Consider the following 18910-nt stretch of genomic DNA (forward strand, 5'->3'; position numbering starts at 1 on the left):
TGTGCTGCACAAACCCCTTCCCCCCACAGAAGAACCTCAGCCTCATTGTAAAGGAGGAAGCTGCTGGCAGCTCCCCCTCCATACCAGCAATTACACCACCTGTGAGGCCTTTCCTTTATCTACAAATGCAGCAGGGAGTTCTCATGTGAACATCCTTTCTGTTTGACAGAAGAAATGATGAATGGATTTTCTTTCATGCAAGAAAATCCCTCAACAAACAGCTTGAACAACCAAAATGAAGTAGCCTTTTCTGCAGACAGGGTTTGCATGGTGCAGTACACTTGCACTGGAAGCCCATTCAAGACTTCACAACTCAAGGCTCCCAGTATCAACAGGATATAAGATTATCTGTACTGTTGTCTCTTCCTTTATTTTTCCATCTCAAATAAGAGATGGTACTGGGATAGTAGCAGTCCAGCATGTCCTGGTGCAAAACAGCTCTTCCCTAAGAACAGCATTCCCCTAAGAACAGTAACCACTGCTGCTTTCAGGCAAGCTGTAAATGGGGCTTCAGAGAAGCAAAAGCTTCTCCAGGATGGCAGTGTCACTGCAGTGCCTTGTCAGGGTGATGTAACAAGTGTACTGCTGTGTAAAACACCAGAGTATATTCATGGTTTTTATATCTTGCTTGTAGCTGCAGCACCAACTGGCATCTCTTAATCTAGTGTAATGTAAGTTCAGCTTCTTATCCTCTTCATAAACACCTGTCATCATCTTTGAAATTGTACATTAATTGTAAAATGCTGACAGCAATAAACAAAGCAGTTTTCACTTTGCAGAAGGGAAAAGAAAAAAACCTATCCTGAGAAATACCCCTTCACAGGTGTCACTTTAAACAGGATGATCCAGGCCAAGGGCATTAAGAAGATACAGTCCCTCTGAAGAACATGTAGAGCAAGAAGCAAAACCACTTCTGTGAGTGTTAAGGACTAAATATGTGAAACCTGAACTGGTGAGACCTTGCTGTAAGGTGCTTTGTCTTCCAAGGACATTTTGTCCTCAGCACTGTCTGGGATGGTTACTACAAAGTTTCACTCTGTCAAATTCCCATCCATATGTACAAGTGCCTGCAATGCCCCCAAGCATGACAGATCTCCACAAAAGCCCCTTTTGAGGCTGACTTCAGGTTCCCCCGTTTTTGACCTTGGCAGAAATACCTGGATGGAAGACACCAGTCTGCCCACCACCTCTCTGCCTGTGGCTTCCTGAACCTCCAAGTTGCAGTGACAACTATCTTGGCCATGGTGCACTTTTGTTTTGACTTGCAGGAAAAGATTCAGGAGCTGTTAGGATGAGTGGGGCAGGAGGGAAAGGGTTAATAGGGACAAAGAGAGGGTGACCTACTGTACACTCACCTTGACTGTGTGCTGAGTAGGAAGGAATGTGGGAATCACTGAATTTCAGATCCAATGATTCTGATTCTGCTCCAGGATCTGAACTTAGAGGAGGCATCTATTTTCAGTGGCCTTGGACAGCCACAAGCATCACCCAGAGCAGCTGGAAATGGGAGTAGGAATCTGCTGGATCTCAGCATTTGATCTGGGACAGAAGACATTTTCTCCAACTCTCCCTTGTTCATGTTCTTGCTGACAGTTATTTGCACTGTCAGCATCTGCCCTGGACCAGTCTGTAGGAAAATCTTGACATTTGTTCCTTATACCTGTGCCAAAGTTTGTATCATAGAGATGTAGCTCATTTCACTGGATGTCACTTGCATAAAGCTTTAAAAATTTTATATTGTCTGCGCCAAAACCCTAATTTCTGTGTGGAAGCAGGTGTGAAAAAGTCTATTCCTCTAGCTGCAAGCAGTAATCAAAAGATTTCTTAATATTTACATTGCAACTGCTCCAACTGGAGGTCAGCCCTGCTTGCTCATATCTTGCAAGCTTTACTCTCACGCATTCCAGTTTGGATTGTTTCCTGTGATAGTGTGTTAAAAAATGAATTTTTTTTTATTAAAGCAAATAAAACCAAAAGTATCAAGATTCTATTTTAAATAATTTAGGAAGATATAACCAGTGTATTTTGGTGCCAAAGCACAGAAGTGATGTTAGAGCAAAAGAAGTGGTGAAGAATGAATGGAAAGAGCCTGGGAATCTTAATGCTTTTTAAGATCCCAGAGAGGAAAGTTGATATATTTAGCAATCAATGGCATGAAATTTCAGAATGCAAGAATTAGTTTCTTAGAAAGATATGAAACTGAAACAGTCCCACAGTCATCACAGAAATGTAGTGAATTTTTTCCCTTGAGACGTAGAGGATCATGTAATTAAAAAAACAAACAAACAAACAAACAAAAAACAATAGAAGAGCTGCAATCTTACAAAAATCTTACTTGTGCTGGGAAAAGGTGGCCTAAGAGTCAGTAAACAATAAAGATTTTAAATGCTTTGCTTTTTACTAGCAAATTTATTTTCTTAAATGCAAAGATCTTTCTAGTTTGGGGTCTGATAATATTAATCTAATACATTATTTTAGACATAAGAAAGAAGTTTATTTATAATGAGGGTGGTAAAAGAATGGAACAGGTTGTGCCGGGAGGCAGTGGCAGCCCAATCCCTGTAAACATTCAAGATCAGGTTGGATGATCTGATCCTCTGATAGAGGAGGCTCTGAGGAGCTTGGTCTATTTGAAGATGTCTCTGCTCATTGCAGGGGGGGTTGGGCTATATGATTTTTAAAGGTCCTTTCCAATCCAAACTGTTCTGATTCTATGATACTTTATACCATTTTGAAGTCCTAGCCACTCATTGCCTACAGCATGTCCCTACTATTCCAACTCAAATATATTAGGAACCTCAGAAAACATATTTGAAACTTATTTGTAAGTAGTTATTGACCCCCTCAAAGTCAACATTGCTTTATTTGCCTTGAGTGGTTAAAAGAAAGTATTAAGAAATAGTAAATAAGGTTTAAGAAAGAGTTGGAGCATGGGATTGTAGCACAGGGGAAGCAAATAAAGCCTGGCTGGATAGACATCAGGCATAACACTGTCTTCTGTGCAAAACTAGAGCCCAAGACTACATTCTGAAACATGAGACGTGGCTGAAAAAAAGGCAGAAATCTGCTACACTTAAGAAAGGACTGAAGCCTGATGAAATAAATTTGAAAACTTAGGATAATTTGGGTTTTCTATTGCAGCTTAAGCAGAATAGGAGGTTAAAAGATGAGGATTGCTTGAACAAAAAAAAAAAAAGCCTGATTTTCTGTTTGTTTTTAAAGAGAAGCAAGTTGAGCAGCATTCCAATACACTACCACTTTAACAGAATTCCTTGTAAAAAACAGCTGCATTTTTTTTTTAGGTGACATGCCTGTATCTGGAAATGTCTTCTCATTTGCCCTTGAATAAGTTCCCCTGATGTGTATGTTAGTGGAAAATGGCATCTTTTACCCTTCTTACAGTTTTTAATGCCAAAGTGTAGCATCGTTTATGACAGTTTCTCAAAAATGTCTCCAGTTGCCAAGGAAGAGATAACTGAAAGAATGCAAACAAAGAACCTTGATTCACAGACCTCGGCTTCTTTTCAGCTTGTCTTGACAGGCACGCAGAGTATCCAGGCAGTTCTTTTAACCCTTATCATTGCAGAATACAGGCCTATCATTGCAGAATACAGGCCCATCATTGCAGAATACAGGCCCACTCTTCTTGCAGTGAATTTCTTGTATCTTTAGGATGTAGACTAAAACATTAACACGAAATTTGTGTAACAAAGGTTGGCTGAATATCCACAGAAGTCATAGTACTGGCAGTACTGATGTGTTGCTAAACCTATTTACAGAGAAGGAGCTGCTTTGAGTTGATGCAGACCTCACCTCCCCCACACAAACCCCCCCCCCCCCCCATCTCATGACAAAAAGAAAAAAAGGTCTCAGACTCATGTTCCACTGAAACCAGATTATCCCATATATAATTCAGGACAATACCTGACACAGGTTCACTTGTTTAGCCACAGTAGTTTTATTCTGAGTTGGTCACTCATGGTCCAGGGTTTGGTGAAAATATGCTTCTAGGAGTAGAACAGCTGCTCCAGACTACGTGTCAAATGCCATTATACAAAGCCTCAGGAATTTGCATGAGGCAAGAGGAATTTCTGCTAGACAATATTGCCCCAATAAAATTTTTTTCACCCTAGTTTATAGTGCATTTTTATGAGTTCTGAAGGAAAGCATGTTCTGGAAGCCCATGATGTGAAAATAACTTTGAAGTATTTAAATCCCCTCATCACACCCAGTGTATACAGTCCTGTCAGGTAAGGAGTTATTATTAAGTCCACCTGGAGCACTCATATGAACAGCATGATTTGTGCAAGATCCTATAGGACATGCCTGATAGAATTTGGAATAATTCTTTTTTTTGGCAGTATGTTAACCATAATATCACTTCTCTACCTAGAATATGGACATTTATTTCTATGGACCTTAAAACACTCATAGTTGCATTTCCTATGATACTTTGGGGTTTAGCTTTCTATTTTTTTTTTTTTTTTTTTTTTTTTTTTGGTGGGTCTGGGTTTCATATAAGGGGATAGTAAGGTGTGAGTTTTCCTATACAGGGATAGTAAGCTCTCTTCATAGAGTAGGTGGACACAACAATTCCTTCTCTAGCTGGGGACCCAAGGACAACTGATCTGGATCTCAGGCCCAAGAATATAAACAACGTGGACTGAAGAGAGAAAAAATAGAAGGATGGGACTTTATGGGCTGGGGCTGTAACTGGACAATTAGCTCCCATACAATAATGGACCAAAACTTGTAAAAATGTGAGATCTTGTGACCAAGCCCTCTTTTGCTTCCATCTTGGAGCCATGTGGGCAGAGCCAAATCCGTGGTGGCTTTGGTACTGCCAGGGTGTAGCCTTTGAAGGCCCTCCTTTTATTCCTCTTAACTCTGTCTAGAGCCTCTGTTCTAGCTGTTTAAGGCAGCAGTTCTTGCACACCAGATGGGACCCTGAGGCATCTGGAAAACTCTTGGACCAGGCATTCTGGGGGAGGTCCAGCTGAGGTCCAGAGGGATCAGAGCCAAGAACCCTTGGAACAGAGGCACTTGAGTGATCAAATAGCATGTTCAGCATCTGGGTTAGGTGCTAAGAGGTATTGGTAAATTGTAATTTTGTTTGGGGAACCATAGGGTTCTGGGTGGATCGGTTTTGCTCATTATCCTTGGGCAAGAAGGGATGCCCTCTGAAAAGTGAAAGTTTAAATTGTAGTAAGGGTGGCCTGAAGCCAAAGCATGGTGCAGGTGAGTAGCTTTTGCTCTGTGGTTCGAAAGGGTTTTCGTTCTAATCTCGATTTGGATTTGGATGTTTTGTGCCTCTTTGCTTTTTATTTTTGGGCATCAGAATGGCCTGTGTATCCTCTTGTGCATATAATAACAGTAGTATTCCAAGAGATGGCCCTGAGGTCAATACTGAAGAACTGGGCAAATTTAACCAGAAAGGAGTCTATGCTTCTAAAACCTAAACTTATTAGACTCTCAGGGAAAATGTGGCCAACGTATGAACTAGATAATGGAGAAATATGGCCTAAACTCGGAAGTTTAGACCGGAACTTAAGATCAAGCTTAATATCCTCCATACACAGGGACTGATATTTTGAAGAGTTGCAGTATGCCTGGCTTTTTATGGTGGTAGCAGGCGAGCAAAGCCTAAATGACAAGAACATACATTGGGACACAGCCCCTCCCCGCCACCACCGCCGCGAAGCGGGGCCGGGGCAGCTGCGGCTCGGGCGGGCCCCGGTCGGTAAAGCAGGAGAAGGCACGTCTTGGCAGCGATGGACACCGCCCCTGCCACCGCCTTCTTCAGGGGCGGGGGAGCAGGGCCTTTCACAGGGAACATCTCGGAGGGGGAGTGGTGTCTCCTCTGTTCTCAAACCCGTGAGTTACCATAGCGACCCCGAAGGCCAGGGAGCTGCCTCAGGAGATGGCATCATCACAGGTGGTAAACACACAGCTCAGGAGCTGCGTCGGAGTAGGTCCTGTGTGAAGGAAATCCCATTTTTGGTTCTTTTACCTTCAGTTTTGTTCTAGGAGAAGAGATAACACAGTCAACTGAAAATTACTTTCTCTTGTCACAATCACTTAAAGGGAGCCTAAACCCAACCTGACCCCTGAGCGGTTGCCATCACTGCTAAAATCAACCAGAATCAGCTTGGGCTTACATAACCCAGACAAGTGCTGAGATCCTGCCCTGTCAAGCTGATGCAAATCCTTCAGGCTTTCATTTGTAGTAGTAGAAATGTTCTGTACTTTGATGAAGCCCAGATTCTTAAAGAGGACATTGTTGTAGGCAAGGCAGCTTGTATTTGTCTTTGCAAGTGTACCAGAACATTACTTGTTATCTCTTTGTGTGGCATAAAAAACTGTCACAAGCAGAATGCTTATGCAAATTAATCATGTCACTATGAAGACAGCATTTTCCATGGTCCTAAAATGGTATAAATATGGAATTTTTGACACCAAATGTATGCCAGCTTTCCCACCCATTACAATAACAGCATCATTCCACAGCATTTAAATTTTTCCAAGCTACTGTTCATTATGATGGTAGTTTTTTTGATATCCTACTTATATTTTCCTTTGCAACAAAACATCTTCTGGACCAATCAAGAATTATGAAACAAAAGGACTGTTTTATTCCTTTGTTTTTGTAACTTACTTTCTGTGTGACTGTATATTCTTCAGATGTAAGAGTTACTTTTATGAAGTGTTTTGTGAGGCCCTAATGTATGTATTCTGTTACTTTTTTTTTCCTCAGGGATTTTGTATATTCGGAAAGATATGGGGTTTTGGTATGTTGTCAGAAGAAGATTAATATGGACTTAAAAGTACTATACTAACTATATAGAATTATATATTACTGGAAAAAAATTAGAGAAAAAAATTTAAATTATACACAGGTGTCTTCATCATGAGACATAAGAAAAAATTTGTCAAAGTCAGAACAATCCATCAGTGGAAAAACCTCCCCAAGCTTGCAGAGGACCCACCCATCACTGGTCCAAGGTGCAACTGGGCACAGTGCTAGATAATGTCATCAAGGCTCCCTTTCCCACCAAAAATTGGACTGGGTGAACTTCAGAGGCCCTTCCAACCTGAGCTCTTCTACGGTTTTGTGTTTATTGCATGACTGGACTGCAAGGGAAAAAAATTGTTTCTAATATTTTCATTACCAGTAAATACTGGCAGTGTTTTTACCTAAATTTTATTGTGATTTAAGTCTCATTTTGATTTTGCTCTTTAACTCAAATACATTACAAAAATGGACAAAATACATGTGCCAAGTTTCAATACCTTGGCCCATAATAGAAGAAGTGCAGTGGGGGATAAGCCGTACTTTTTTACAGTCAGTCAGTGATCTGCATGCTCTAAAATGTAAAAGTCACATTTTAGGACATAGGTGATTCAGATACTGGGCAATGTCTTGAAAATTTTTACCACCACTCTTCTCAGGGTATTTAATGTCTTTTCAATTGACATCAAAAAAAGCAAAAGCACCATGAACTTCAGTCAGCTCTGCAAAATTTTCACTTTTGTGTTTCTCTTGTGTGGAGACACCATGCTCTAATAACAAGAAAGCCTAAAGCAAATAGCTACAAACCCAAACAGAGAGAAATCCCTTACTGCAATATGGGCTATATGCCATAACTGTAAGAACACCATGACCTCCAGATTCACATAACAATTGTGTCATATTCTCCAGAAATTTCTGGGGCTTTTAGATAATATTATCTGCAGCATGTAATTCAGAATTGGTTGCCTGCCTGTGCTCTAATGAAAAATATAATGAAACTATTTTGTAAGCCTGTAGGAGTTAAAAGAGCTGTGGAAATTTTTCTGAGACCTTTGAATAAGTAGTATTCAGATGCTAGGTTAAAGAGATCCCTGCTATTTTTGAAGGTAATCAGAGTATATCACAGCTATATTGTCTTCCTCTAGTGCTGAGGGATTTCTGCAGGAAAACGGACGTATGCACAATCCAGTCTTCATTGCGACTGAGTAGATGGTCACAATGTCTTTGAAGGACATGAAAGAGGAAGAACACACTCAGCAGCAGATGGTTGAGGATGTAAAGGCAGACAAGAAAACCACAGCGAGACACATGAAGAAGAAAAACGAACTAAATAAACTGAAAGCTTAAAACACGTGCACAGAAGGATTTAGCCAATCATGTGAAAAGCACCTATCACTTGTTTTTATAATTTTTAAAAGTTTAATAATAATAAAATGGTTAAAAAATAGTAATACAATTAGCGTAATAAAAATTTAGAGTTAGGACAATTACAAGACAATAAAAAGCAAATAATTATGGATGTCCAGATGTTTTTGGACATTAAGCTGCCAAAAACATGCCTTGCAAACAAAGGGATAACCTTTAAAAGCAATAGCCTTTTGCATATTCATATATCTCATACATGATGCATAAATTCCTTGCAAATTAAGAATTTTTCTGGTTTTTGTCAACTTCTTCCCCTTAATCCTGGTGCTTCCGTAAAGACAGAAAGAAGGTAGAAGAATGTTTGTCTTTTCTGATAAGGAGGCAGTAACTCTTTGTGTCCTGTCACTGTTATCTCTGTGCGAAGAGTTTCTTGATTATCTTATCCCTTTCTTGAGCTAGTAAAAAAACCTTACATCGCAGAGGTTCTATTTTAACATTATGTTATAACCCAAAACTATATTTAACACTCAGAATTAATACAGCATAACTTTCTAACATTACACATATAATATTAATTTTAATATTTTCCAAAAGCCAATCATAAAATATGCATTTTTCACACGTATTAGCTTGAGACATGTGAACAATAGAACACAGTATAAATATAGCTTATTTTTTGCAATAAATCGGCTTCACTTGATCACACTGATCATGGTACGATGTCCCATTTCTGATCCTCTGCACTCTAATGGTATGACAGTAACTGTGCAAAACAGATTTGCCTTTTTTTAGACAAGGATCTTTTTTTGACAAACTGGAATGGTCACATAAGCAATTTTTTCAGCACTTTCTATGTGAGTTAGAGGGTTGGGTGTATTGCTTGGTAAAAGTATGTAATTCAGGAAGAGCAAATCCTGTCAGCATCTCCAGAACAAGACAAAAGTCTAGATACAGACCAAACAAACAGTCCTACAGCTGGAGGAAACATCCTGCACAGATGCAGTTGTACAGGAATGGTCATGTCAGCCATGCTGTATCCCTGAGGTGGAGGAGATCACATTGGCTCCATTGGAAGGTCCTAGAGGATGGGTGGCAGAATGTGTCCTTTTTGTAGTATCTGTCATGGGTTGGTTTTGAGACCCTGAATCACAAAAGAGGACAAGAGAAATTTGTAAAACCTGTTTGCACTTCTGAACCCATGGCGGTGCCCACTGTAGTCATTAAAAACAAATACCTCCTGCTTAAAACTTGGCATGAACTCATTACAAAAACAAACAGAAAATCCTGCTGATCTTTCCTGGTGTGCTGCCAGACGTATGCTAGTGCTGAGATCTGGATTGGAACATATTTGAATAAGTTGAGCTAGTAAACTTGCACAGATTCTTTATTTGTTTCTTGATATATAAATATCTCCTGACCTTTGGGCATCTCTTCCTAGGAGCAATCATCTTCCTTTGTGTCACCAAGATTGTCACCTCTGTTTCTCATGAAGTAAAGCTCAATGCCACTCTCTCTTGCTAAAATCCTGTCCAGTCCTTGGTGTTGTAGATGGCGTGTTCTTTACTGGTTAAAACTTGGTTTTCATGCTCCAAAACACCTAATAACCCTCTGCTAGTGTTATTTTCACAATTGGCTTCATACACTCTTAATGATCTCAGGGAGGTGACATTCACATATTACAGCATTGTGAGAGACTGAACTGTTAAGGGATAATGACTCTAAACATTCCACCATTTGTGGAGAAGCCAGGGTGCTTTGCTGAAATTGAGGACATGAGCTTTTGGGTGTGTAATGGCTGAGCTCTGATCTGATTAGACAAAGGGTGAATGATAGGCTATAAGTGAGTTAGGAGACAATCTTCGGAGACTGGATGATGCCTCTTGTCATGCTATATTGTCCTCCCTTGCACAAACCACTGGGTTGTAGGTCTCCTTCTCCTCCTTCTGCCCCCACCCAATGGATCTGGTCTGCACCTGCCAATTCAAACAAGATTGTGCAGCAGCCAAGTTTTGTCCCAGGGCCTACAGGTGCTGAGATCTTTACCCTCTCATCCTTTCTCTCTCCTCATTTCTTTTTTTTCCCTTGTGCATGTCCATAGGTGATGTTGTTGCACATTCATATTGCAATGTTTCCATGTTGTTATATAACTGTAAATAATAATAACAACCAAAATTTGCTACATACCTGTTTTTCTTCACAACCAAATTGTACTATAATAAACCCTACATATGTATATTTACAAACACCAATCATTTTGTGTTTTCATTCCAATCCACTCCAAGGGATCTATTAAAATGAACTTGGGTTACCCTTGCCTTCTGCAGCAGCTGTAACAACCACACATGTGTCTGCACCCCATTAGAACATACAGGGATGGAAGCAACAAGGACATGAGTCTGAAGTTATTGACCCAAAATTACCTAACAAGAACTGGGGAAAATTATGTATCTAATTCAAAGCAAAACTGTACAAACCCACTTTGTTTTATTATTATTTCAAGTTTCTTCCAGGATGACTCATCTCTGACCAAAAGTTTTTGTTTCTTCTGCTGCTGCCAGCTGTTGGTTGCCCATTCTCCAGATTCCTTCAGGTGACACTACTGGGGAGACTTGCCAGTCCTAGCCCTACCAATGAGCCTCAAGAGGTGGCTTTCCTTAAACTTACATCATCCCCTCTCATCTCCACTTTTCTCTTTCTTCTTTTGCCCCCACTCCTCCTTGCTCAGCTCTTTTGCCTTCAAAACAAATAGGTTGAGATGACAGGTACAGAAGGAGCATGTTTCTTTGCTCTAGTCACACTGCTCTCCTTGCCCATTCTTTGTCCCTTGCTTGGCTCTGTAAGATTACTCAAACTGCTCCCACAGGAGTGACTACACTTCCTATAAGCAGTCTTGAACTGGCTGGGTAATTCCAAATTGTTTAGCAGACAGAAATAAAAATAGGAAAGGAAACATACTGTACTACAACTGTTTTAAGTGTGTAAAGAATCACACTGGAGAATGGCTGTGTTGGTAGCAGACACAAGAGGAACAAAAAGCTGTGTCTTGGAAAGAGGACCAGAGATTGTCTGTGCATCACTGAAAACTGTACAATCATACAGACTTCTTCATGGGGGACAAGTAGTCCTTCAGGTGGTTTATGAGTGTATTGGCCTACATGATGCTAGGACAGGTGTAGTTAAGCAGTCGGCTTTAAGGAAAAGGAGTAACAGAAAAGGATAATATGCAAAAAGCATTAGACAGGAGAGATGTAAAGAGATTTTTCAGCATTAGGGCAACTAGTGGCAAAATAACAAATTAGGCATGTATTTGCCATTGGTTGCACTGTCCTTTAATTATTATAGGCTTAATTAAGACTTCTTTTAAAGCTGTTATTCTGAAGCACCTGATTTCTCTGAAACCTGTTTCTTGACTCAGAAATAAAGCAGGGCAAACAGAAGTCAGTCACCAGTATTACTATACCAGTTGGAGATAGGCTTTTAAAGTCAATTAAACATCCTGAAATAGTCACGCTGATGCAAGCTGCAGCTTTCTACAAAACCACACCTACACCACAAACTTTTACCCTCATAGCTGTAATAGCTGGAGTTATTGTTTATGGCCAGCATTTTTTTGTTACTTAGCTGTCTTGTGTGGGGCAGTTATACCAGGAAATACATGTTTTTCTGTGTGTGGTATCAGGGAGCAGCAGGGGCCAGTTCCTTCCCAAGGGTTGGGGACACGTGGAGATCCCCAGGAGACAGGCCAAGCAGAGGCTTCTCCAGCCAGGGTTCATTCTGCTGCCTTCAGTGAGGGAGCTGGCAGGATGGGAGGAAGCCAGGCACAGTCCCTGGCTCAGGGCATTGGGTAGCCCTGTGGGGATGGGGATGAGCTGAGGCCAGTCTGGGATGTGTGCTTGCTGGTATGGGTCAGAAACAGGCTTGGTGAGGGGATCGAGGGTCAGATTCAGCCCTGTGATTGCCAGGCCCATGCGTTATCTAATCTCTGAAAATGAGAATAGCACCAATTTCAGCACTAATTTTTCTGTGTTAAAGAGAGAATCATTTATTTAAGGGCCTGGAAGGCATGGGTGATTGCTCCTCCTAACATCCGCCCGATTGTTCCAAGCGAGTAACAATATTCTGATATACAGTCACTACATGCATATTATGATTTGCCTATTACCATAAAGACTCTCCCCATGTCCTCCAGGTTCCCAAAGTTACTCCTTGTTTTGGCTGTAGCTGTATTCCTCAGCCAGTTGTCCCCTCTTTATATTCTAATATCCTTGCATGGGGAATAATATCTGCATGCCTTGCTTCTCTGCTAAAGGCCTGCAGACACAGTGCTTTCTCTGCTAAAAGTTCAGTCTGTCTTTCTACAAAAAGCTCACAGTTACAATAGGAATTGAATTAACCTTTTTGGAATCACAGGGGCTGAAGGGTGCCCCAGGTGAGGTTGGTCAGGGCTCTTGAAGATGGTGGATGTCCCCAGGCCCTGATGTATGGTGTAGTTTGTCCTCAGAGGAGAGGGAATGATGTTTGTTCCCCATTTCCAGTTGTGCTGGTGTCAGGCACATGTTGCCACTGCAACAGATGCACTGCCTTCAGGGCAGAGTCTGCCTCACAGCAGGTGCAGGTCTGTGATGAGATGCAGCAATACCTGACACAGGCTTGGCATTGTACTCTCAGGAGCCACACAGGAGAGCGAGAGCTGTTGGTGGAGAAGCTCTTTCAAGCTCAACATGACCCAAGGCCTGTGACATGCACTGCAATTCTCTTTTCTGGATGAGTTATGAAGGCTGTTCTTCCCCTCAAAGTGAGATTTTCCTATCATTGAAAAAGAAGCGGAGATAAAAAGAAGGATTGCTAGCACCAAGACCCATCTGTTTCTTGCAGTGGATGTACCTGCATCAGGAGTTCTGATGTACAGGTACACGTGTTGAGTGATAAGGAATTTGAGGAATCTATTACTGAATCTACCATGCAGAAGAAATGTTTTCCCTTTGAAATGTATGACCACAGACACCTCCACTCTATAGTCACAACAGAAGCGATTTAGGAGCTGTGTATAAATGGCTTTGTAAATAATTTTCTGCTACCTTACTGGGCTTTATGATCACCTCCTCCCAGTGCTCTTTGGCCTTTATGAGCACCCCATATCAACCTGTACAGATAACTCCTTACTGCTTACAAACAGTACTGCCTCTCCAAGTGGGTCCACCCTTTCCAGTTTCTGCTGCTTCTGCACTCATCCAGATCAGGAAATGCAATAATTTGCAGACTCAGTAATTCACTGGAAGTACATGTGACACGCTGCATGAGAAGGAAACGCCCTGCTGCACACCAGAGAGAGGCTTGCAAGCTGCCAAGTTTCATTTTCACAGCTGAGTTACTAAAAAAAACCAACCTAGTTTTGTTTTCTGTCTCATGACTGTTTTGACAAACACACCCATAGCATGCCAACAGATGCAGCAGAAAAGATTGTTGTGCCAGTGACGCCGGTCAGAGTCCCTCCTGAGTCAAAAAGCAGGGAGTTTCACTTTCTGCATCAATGTTAAAGTGGGTTGGTCCTTGATTTCTCTGTGCTGCACTGAAACATCCCTAAAGATCCCCCTATGAGGGGGAGTTTGGACATGTCAGAGACTGCAGAGATTGATGTCTCGAGACATTTTGCGGTGCATGTATATGGGGGAAAGGGCAGGTCAGGCCTTGTCCTGGCGAGGTGGTACACTGCCCTGCACACTCCCCCTGCCCTAAAGCCTGTATCCCAGCCTAGCAGTGGCTGCCAACCCCTGGCACATCAGAGGCAACATTCCACACCGATCTCTGGAGCTCCAAACCAAACTCCTGAGTGGCCAAATGACCAAAAGTCCCACTTAGGGGAATGGACCAGGAAGGCCAAGGTGTATTTAAGGCTGAACATGAGACAAGCATATGTCTTGACCCTATCTCCTCTTGGAACTTTTACCAGAACACTGCTGGAACTCAGTCATGGATAGCTGTATGTGTCCTTTTCTGTAATCTTTTCTATCTTTCACTCTTTTTCCTTCTTCTAATTTCCTCTTCCTGGAATTTTTGAGTAACTTAAAACTGAATGGATGTACCATTTGCTAAGTTGAATGGACCAAGTTAATGCTTTGGGAAGTGTTTAATGTTGATTGAATGTTGCTCTAAACATTTTTCTACAGTTCTCTGATTTTCTAAAGATGCTGATAAAGTAGTTTTTTGTTGTTTTGACCTTTTGAGCATATCTTGTATTTCTCTCATTCCCCTAACTCAAGAATACATGAACAACCATAAGCCCTTCTAAAAGTCTCTCAAGCAAGTTTTTTGGGGGCCTTGCAGGAGGTCACATGAAATTCCAGATATATTAGTATTCATCAGACACTCATTCCTCTCAACCTTTATATCATGTTGATTCACTCAGGCACTTTTGCCTGAATAAGAACTCCAAAATCCCACCCATGTACTTTGATATCTTCAAATCACTCAGGAAACAAGATTACACTGTATTTCCCCACCTTGTGTAGATGCAACTACAAAACAATTGTGGTTTTATTTTGACTGTTTTCTTTAAAAGCAACTTTGCCTATTGTTTTGATGCACTCCACTAGGAGCCAAGTGATATAAAACCATATGTGCCAAGGTTAGTATTACTTTATTTCTCTAGTCCTTAAATGGGTAGCGGGATAATTTATGTGAAAACTCAGCACAGAAGATGGATGCTTAGCAGAAATCCATTTTTTTATGAGAATGGGATGGGTTGACACCAGGTGGCCATCAAAGCCACTCTATCAGTCCTCAGCAGCAATAGAGGGGAGGGAATAAAGTGGGAAAAAACCTTCATTGGTCAAGACAAAGGCAGTTTGATAAATCAAAAACAAACGCTGAGTGCAGAGGCAAAGGAAAACGAAAGATTTGTTTTCTATTTTCAAGCAGGCAATAGCCAGACACTTCCTGGGAAGTAGGGTTTTAACATGCATAGTGTTTGCTCTGCCTCCAATACAGACAATTCTTGGCACCCCTCTGTCACTGAAAAGATCCAGATGTGTTCCGTGCCCCTGCAGCCTGATGGCACCAGACTACACCAGTGTCTGCCATGGCTTTTTACTGCTGTGGGTCTGATGCACCAGGCAACTGAATCCAGTATGCCTGGCTATCCCTTTTCTCCTCCTGGTCACACAGAAAAAAACAAAGTGTGCCATGCAGCACATACCTGGGGCTCCCTTTCCCTCTAACCAGGGCAGGAGAAGACTAATTTCGTGGGGAATGTCCAACTGCCAAGGCACTGACCCATAAGGATGAAGATATACAGAGATGGTCTTCAAAGTTTTGGAAAAGACCTGACTCCAAAAATGAAGGTGTTGCTATCTGGCAATACATTACTGCCAGACTGTTAAAATATGAAGCTGGAACACTTCCTCCACATGGCCTGTGTGCACAGGATATCCTTTGGATCTTTGGAGACCTTGTAATTGTTTAGATTGCTGTAGATGACTTGCACCACCACTAATTCTCTCAGAATGGATGCCTTTGTCTGTGGTAGGTACACATTCCTGTCAGGTTCACAAGATCTTCCTTGAATGGGCACCTTGCTCTCACACTTGAGACAAACCATTTCCAGAGACTGTAAATTGCTGACTCTATTCCACTCTCTCAACTCTCCTGTTTCTAGTGAAGGATCCCAGCTGTTGGATTTCCTTACTCTCCAGCTGCTGACTGCTGCTCAGCACTGGAGCAGTGTAATAGGCAGTCCAAAGATCCCTCATCTGCTTCATGACCGCCATCAGGAATGGAGATTGAAGCCCCCACCAAGGACTGAGACTGAGACCCTTAAAATTCTAACCCAGGGGCGCTGGCTTGACTGAAGCAAGATGTCTGCCAAGTGTGTCCTGCAGGTGTGTTTGCTGGACCAAGACTGGTTTCCCATGGGAAGCAGTCCTGAAACAATGGGTCCTGCTCACTGCTGGGACTGGTTTGTCCTGTTCGGAACTGGAGTGTCTGTACTTGTTCTCAACTGACTTATTCTCCACTGTCCTGCATCTGTTCCCTCAACATACTGTCCTATTCCCCACCGCGGCAGAAGACTATAAAAGATCCCTGAGTTAACCAAAGACTTTGAGATTCTCCCCGACGTGACAAGAAGGATCTATTGGCCAGACCACAAGGATTTTGTCTCTTTGTTGGTAGCTATTCTTTTTCTCTCTCTCTCTATCCTTTATCTCCTTGCTAATCCTTCTATTGCATTTGCTGTGGGCACGCAATAAAAGGTGCATTTGTTTTGATTAATACTGAAATCCCTTGCTGTGTGTCTTTTGCACTCTGAGATTGGTAAAATGAACCATCACAACCCCTCTTGTACTAGCAGATCATGACAAGCAGCCAGGCAGAAGTCCGCTCACTTGTCTGGTGGCTGTGATTTTCCCACTCTCTCAAAATTCTGATGAAGTCAGGGACTGGGTAGTTTCTGCTTCCTGTATGAATTCTATGACTCCTTTCTCCAATTTGTGTGTAGAAAAGGCACACTGTGAAAAACCAGTGTCCACAAAGGAAACAGAGGAGTCTTGCAATTTTATATAAATAAAGGGAGAGTGTCCACCAGGCCATACTCCCTGGGTGCTCTCTTGAGGTATTGAAGGCACAGCCTCTTCTAATCCTAAACTCCCAACCACAAGTTGCCCTCTTCTTTTACCGATTGGCTGAAATACAGCTTTCCCGAACCACCTACTACATATTGTCCCCTTGAACTTGTATCATCATTTTCCCTTAACGTTTGGAGGTCCTTTGGGTTCTGCAGACTGCATCAGAAGCTCAAACTGCAAGACTTGTTGCAGACCCAGTTCTCCTATCACCCTAAAGTTCAGAAGTTCAAGCTGTATCAAACTGCCTGGATTCTGTAGTAAATTTGCAGGGCTTGATGTTCATAGAGGTGTTAGACCCATTTTGAAGACATTAACACCTGCTTCTCCTAAAGATCCCCACAGCTGTTCTTCCAGCAACACCTGATTGTTTTTTTCAGACCTGGGCCTCAGTGAAGACATTGTTAGACTCATTTTGAAGACATTAACACCAGCTTCTCCTAAAGATCCCCACAGCTGTTCTTCCAACAACACCTGATTGTTTTTTTTCAGACCTAGGCCTCAGTGAAGACATTAAAACCCACGTCTGCTACCATTAGTGAAGAGCCCAAACCCCATCTTCCAGATAGAGTCATTTGTGAAGACATTAGCATCTTTTTATCATTTCTCAAAGAACCACCTTCTTGCTCAGACCCTTCTTCTTCTTCCTCCTCCTCCTTTACTAATTGACAATAGGATCCATTGTTTTCTTCATCCACTGTTTCTTTCTTAGTACTGGGAGAATTGTTGTAGCTGTTGTTTAGGTTCCTGGCTCAACCACATTCCTCTGAGAGTACTGAACTGCAGCTACATAGGCACAGGCCAGTACCCAGTACAGTACAAGAAGCTGCTGGTTTTCCCTGGGATAGGCAGGGCACCTTTATATCAGTTTGTTACATGCCAGTTTGCCAGGGTAACCTGCCTCTTCAGGTTCCAGATTTCCAGGATCTGGTAGGTGATAACTGCCCTAGGAACCTGCTCAAATCCTTCCAGACACCCTGCCACCCCAGGACCAGATGTCCCAGGGCACATTTCAGTATCACCTCATCCAAAAATTGTCTTCTAGATCAGGATGACACCGGATTCCACAAACCTCATAAAATGTTAACAGTGTTAATAAGTAGTATTAAACAATTCATGTAAGGATGAACAAGGATATCTGAAGCCTGCATAATAAAACCATCTGCATTATTCCCAGGTATGAAGAGGATATGTATTTCCTCATGCTCATCATAAGATGCTTCCTCCAGAAGAGCAAGGCCAGAAATCCCAGTGCAAAGGACAGAGCCATTGTTTTTATTAACATGTTCTCAAGCTCAACTAAATAAAAAGGTAAGCAGTGCAGCCAACAATATCTGTGACCTGCGTAGGAGCTTGATGCTGAATAGCCACTACAGCTATAGCATGCTTCATACAAAACTCTTGTTTTCTCATGCCCCATACTGGGCATCAAAAGGACAGGAGCAGGTTCACCTTGTCTGGAAATCAAGAGGCCATCAAGCTGCTGTCACTCCCCTCCTCAGCAGGATGGAGGGGGAAGGAACTAAGATGGAAAAAATCCTAATGGATCAACATACAGGCAGTTTAATAAAACAGAAGCTCAAGCAATAGTAAGAAACTCCAAAAGATTGTTCTCTACCCCCCATCAGCAAGCAACATCTGGCCGTGACCTGGGAATCAGGGCTTCAGCATGTGTAGTGGTTGCACTGGAAGGCAAATGTAAATAATGAATGCCGCACCCTCCTACTCCTTTCTATTAGCTTTTATATTTGAATAGGTGTCACGTATTCTGGAATATCCTTTTGGCCAGTTTAGGCCAGCTGTCCTGGCTGTGTCCTCTCCCAAGATCTTGCCCACCCCCAGCCTACTGGTGAAAGAGGAATGTTGGTTTTAGCTCCCAAAGCAAAGCACAGCACACTGGGGGCTGCTGGCAGTGAAATTAACTCCATCCCAGCCAGCCCGGAGACAGAGAAAGACGTCCAGGCAATAATATTCAATGCCAGAGAAAAACTTGATTAGAAACATGGTTCACAGAGGGGTAAATTATGGAAGTATTTATCTTTGACTTATTGATCCACTTTTTAGGGCTTGAAAAGAGCATGGGAAACGATAAATTAGCAAACAATTGCATCGCAGGAGGAGAAGCCTTCACTTCCCA

This window comes from Taeniopygia guttata, chromosome 2, assembly GCF_048771995.1.
Source record: "Taeniopygia guttata chromosome 2, bTaeGut7.mat, whole genome shotgun sequence".
NCBI classification, from domain to species: domain Eukaryota; kingdom Metazoa; phylum Chordata; class Aves; order Passeriformes; family Estrildidae; genus Taeniopygia; species Taeniopygia guttata.